The sequence below is a fragment of the Symsagittifera roscoffensis genome, chromosome 6 (assembly GCF_963678635.1).
Source record: "Symsagittifera roscoffensis chromosome 6, txSymRosc1.1, whole genome shotgun sequence".
NCBI classification, from domain to species: domain Eukaryota; kingdom Metazoa; phylum Xenacoelomorpha; order Acoela; family Convolutidae; genus Symsagittifera; species Symsagittifera roscoffensis.
In genome coordinates this window covers 4649002-4654046 of record NC_087067.1, presented here as the reverse complement: position 1 = coordinate 4654046, position 5045 = coordinate 4649002, and the positions used below count along the sequence as shown (strand labels likewise).

General features: G+C 34.4%; 1 long non-coding RNA gene across 1 annotated transcript; it reads left to right on the top strand.

Annotated features, from left to right (window-relative positions):
* The first annotated feature begins 2263 nt into the window (after positions 1–2263).
* Positions 2264–4500, top strand: LOC134848864 (uncharacterized). Its single transcript, XR_010162960.1, has 3 exons — positions 2264–2402; positions 3448–3712; positions 4131–4500. It is a non-coding gene; the product is annotated as an uncharacterized LOC134848864 (long non-coding RNA).
* The last annotated feature ends 545 nt before the right edge of the window (positions 4501–5045 follow it).

Here is a 5045-nt window from a genome sequence, read left to right as displayed (position 1 = left end):
AAATTCGAAACTTTATTCACTTAAAAAACTCTTTTTTGCAATAGCCGCACTCAATATGCAAACCAGTAAAACTTCATTATACCAAATGCTCTGCGGCTTCTTAAGGTTGTTGCCAGAAAGGATATCAAAAGCTTTCCTAAAAATGGAAGTACAGCAATGGAAAGAACTGGCAATCTAACAGTTATGAAAAATCTGATCATGAGCACACCAGACAAAGAAATTTGGGTAGTAGTTACTTCTGTGTTTAGAGAACATTTATCAAAAAAAACATGGTTGCTCAAAAAAATGAAGAAAAAAAAAGATTTTTGCTCTGACATTGAAGCAAGAGGGCGCAAACAAAAGCGATATAATAGTAAAGACTCATAAAATTTAAACCTCCCTGCAAGTCTGATAATTCAGTTAGGCTTTTGACTAGCAGTTCGCGTTCTGGCGTTGATACTGTTGAGGGTTACTGTACAGTCGAACAGGCCTGGAGGGCATCACATGCTTCCGGGTAAAACTTTTCTTGAATTCATTTGAAGAAGGACACATACGCGCAAATTATATTGCTTCAAACTTACGAAGTTCCCTTAAATATTAAAAACAAAAGTACGAGGGAGAAGCTTCCCCATATGAAAGTTCAAAAAAATGCAGAAAACAAAAGCTACCTTATATTCTCTCGAAACTGCGTTTTTTGGGATAGGAAAACTGCGTTTTTTCAAAATTTTTCAGCCAATAACATTTATTTGCGAACTGTTTTAGCATTTTACCCTTACTATAGCACTTTTTTTTCTTGAAATAAAATTATTTATTTTTGATTTGTGTTGCGATTTTGTGGTTGAATCAGAAAGTTAAGAGTAACTCATCAAGTAAAAAAGACGTACCAGCATTAGGAAAAAGTGAAAGTAAAATTGAAGTATTTGCTTTATTTTTAGCAAAAAATTTCCCCGTGAGCTGGATTGCCTTTTAGCGACGTCTGAGTCCAGATAAAGCAAAATAAATCAAAATGATCTTTTTCGCTTTCCAAATAAATTTGGATGTTTCGCGATTGCGCCAATATATCTAGTTTTTTATCAGAAAAACATTTAAAAAACCTCTTCTGCGAACGGTTAATCACATACTGAAAAAAAAATGAAATAAAAAACAAAAACAGAAGTCAAAATTTGTCATCCAGGAAGTTTTTTTTAAGTTCTTCAGCCAAACCGCTCGAGCGATGACTCAAAAAAAGTTCTGTTCGGTTTTTCCGTTCCGTTTATAAAGAAAGTTTTTTCGTTCCATTTCTATTAAGCAGAAACATTGGCGAAAGATTTTTTCTATGATAATGTATCAGTTGGATTTCTCTTGATATACGGTGTTTAATTTCAACCGACATTCAGCCAGGTCAAAATCAAAACTGGGCTCATAATCGATCAAAATCTGACCGATGATTTGGTTTGTTCAAAGTTGTACGAGTTTTTACTGAAGATCCTAGCTTCGAACTTTACTTTTTGTACATGGCACCATTATGAGATGATTTGACATTTGGTTGTCATGTTTGCACTAAGTTTGGACTTTCAAGGTGAAAAGTAAATTGCAAGATGCTATTAATAGAATTCAAAAGCTATGATTGATCCATGGACCAGTTTAGTTTATCTAACTTTCGACTATTTAGGCTCAAAAAGAAGAAACGAAAACTTAACTTCCAAAGTTTTCGAATTGTTGAAATACAATTTATTTTTCACTTTCTGAATTTTTTGTTATTTATAGTTATACTTAACCAAGTACTGGGATGAAAATTTTACTATACTTGTTTTCTGGTCTAGTACACAGCTGTTTCGGAACCTCTTTTATCACCAAGTTTCCGTTAGAGCCGTCAAGAACTACACACAACTCATGTCCCAAGAAAGTGGAGAGAATTTGATAGAGATTTGTCCACCGAGAGCTAATTTGGGTCCCAATTTCATTCCAGATGGCCCAATTGTTACAAAAGTTCAAAAATTTCTGGTGGAAATTTTCAAGTTTTCAAACGGCCGATATAGTCATATACAATCTCTTTCAGCCGTGATATGATTTCGAAGCATTGTTGTCTCAGTGCTGAGAAAAACTGAATCTTTTAGTTACCAAAATTTAGAACAAACATCAGAAAAAAATGGAAATAAATGTTGTCGGAACAATCGGTTCACTTTTACTTCAACTTGTTGCGTTTTTCATGTCAAAACTGGGTTTGAGAATTTTTTCCTTAAGGGGAATCAAATTTTGGCCAAGTATTTTTTCGAAATAATACAAAAACTCTCTTCACTGTTCAAGAGTTCGACCTGCTCACATCCGGGAGGTTTTTTTGAATAGCAGGTGGTTTGTTGTTAAAAAATCACTAGAACCACTGGCTTCCGGTCACAAAACCAGCTGCAGAACAACCAGATACGATTTGGATCAAAATGAACACGGTATGTCTTTGTTGTTTATTAAGTTAAAGCTAAAGTGTATCAAAATAACCAAAACTAAGGCAGTAACCAAGAGCTCACGTTGATGGGTTTTTGTGGATGCTTTGAGCTCATTAGTCTAAAGCCAGACATATATCATCAGCCGCTGATTCAGGTCGAGATAACGTCTTTATAGTGATTTACTGATTTAGAGGCGGTCAGAAAATCAATTTGGTCGCCTAAAAATGTCGACAAAGTTTTCGACATGTTTTTGAAAACCGCCCGGGAAAATCATAGATCCACCAAGGTATATCATCCCACTTTGCATTGAAGCTACCAACTTTGAAAAATTAGAATGAATGGGAGTTTTTTGAGGGAACGAGCTGGCAGATACATGAGCGTTTTGAAGACTATTTTAGAATCTCCCATAGAAGCGCTACGCCAATGACAGGTTTCTGTTACCCTAAAATCCAAGCAAAAATTATTCAGGAAAAAAAAACAGGTTATTAGTGCCCACCCTATGAATGGTATTAAGAAACTTGGTTTCATTTTCATTTTCATTTTCATTTTCATTTTCATTTTCATTTTCATTTTCCTCAAAACTTTTGCATTGCAACTATAATTTATTAAAATGAGCTAAGTCTTCCGTTTTTGGATGTTTTTGGAATTATTATGGGTCATTTGAAGTTTGTTTAACCGAAGCACGCTCTTCCTTCAAGTATTGGCGTCCAATGCTGCCTTTGATAAATATCTATATTTCCTGTCCAAATCGGATTCTAAGATATAGTGGCAAAGATTAGTGTCTTGGAAAAAGGTGGGTCGAACTCCAAAATGGGGCAATAAATTTCAGACCCCTTCAAAATGATTGTTCCATAGTGGGTACCGTTACAATAATTATGATCTTAAAATGTACAAATTCATTTTTATTTCTGTTTACTAAAACCGCATTAAATTTCAAATGCTTAAAAAACTGATCCATGAGCTTGCATAATTTCTTTGGATTAAAAAAAAAGGTCGTTAGGCTTGAAAAATTTTTGTGCCCGTCCGATTTTTTTCAGAACTGTTTTAGGGTGGTTTATCAACGTCAAAACAACCGTTTGCTTCGAGTTCCTCAGTTTTTGGAACGAATGTGCCGAATATTCTCTCAAAGCCTACACAAGCTGGAAGGCATATTCAGAAGCAATGGGCTCTCTTATAGCAGATGTGTACAACAAGGGCCCAAAAGGCCAACACACAAACTATCATTTTCTGCACTTAGATGAACACTTTGCAGTGGTATACTTCTGCACTATGTTAGATGGGTCAATGATGCAAACTGCTTTAGTTCTATCCAGGCAAGGATTTTAAAATTTTCTGATTTGACTCCAGTTTTTCAGATAATTTCTAATAGCTTGTCGGATAGGTAAAGTATAATAGGTAATAAAGGTTTTTTCATATTTATATGACCTATTTTTAGTAACAGCGCTAAAAAGTTCAATTTTTTTTGGTGTTTACCAAAAATTGAAAACAAAATATTAGTTAATTTTTTGTTTTCAATTTTTGATAAATACTAAAAATAAATTAAACTTTTTATCGCTGTTACCAAAAATAGGTCACATAAATTTGAAAAAACTTTTATTACTTATTATACTTTATCTATCCGACAAGCTATCAAAACTATTCCAATGTCGAAGTGTCGTAATATTGGAAATGGCTTTTGAAAAATGCATATGCCAGTTTTTCTTGGTGACGAAGTATATCCCCCCTTTATAGGTCACAAAATCCAGATTTGGCTGACATAAAGAAAATGGAGAAAATTTTGACATACAATGGACTGGACATAGAAATGATTGATGTCGTTAACTCGAAATGTCCTTCAGCAAAAGATGACCACGAAGATTATGAAAACGAAGATGAATTTAGTTCTGAAGACGAATACTAATAAAAAATTAGCCCTACAACTAAACTTCAGGATTTTTTGGACTCGCTTTTTGAAATCTAATGAATTTATGAATCAAAATCATTATGAAAGTTTCAAAAAATATATGCTTATTGGATGTTTATCATCACTTATTGATCAAAGAGCTGCTGACTGCACGATCGTTTGAAACGGTAGCAAATCTACAGTGCTGATTTAAATTATCTGAACAAAACGAATATATCTTTGAATTTAAACGCTTTTTTCTCAAACTGCGTTGACTTTAGAGAAAAATGATGAGACAATGCTTGCTCAGAAATTCTGCCATGTTATTATGATTCAATTAATTTTGCAAAATTCGTGCCTCGATTTTATCATTTTTTAGTTAATCAAAGATTACATCAAAACTAAAGTATCGGTACTGAGATGCGAACTTCAACGCACATAAATTTTTTTCTACGTTTTAAGCTAAAACGTTGGTTACGTTTGTTACTTGTTGTTCAATCTAATTTTTTTCTGCCTATCTCTGATATTTTTGTTACTTTTTTATGTTACACAAAAACTGAATATTGTTCCTTTCAACAATTTTGTTAAATTATTAGAAACTTTTTCTTTTGGGGGGGGGGGGGGGGGGTAAAGTTGGAGGTGAACTAATCCCCCTTCGATAACCCCCTTAGCGTTTGCCCATTTACAACAAACCCCCCAGGGGGTGGGTTCAGGTGGGGGAGGGTGCGGGTTCAGGTGGGGGAGGGTGGGGGTTCAGGTGGGGG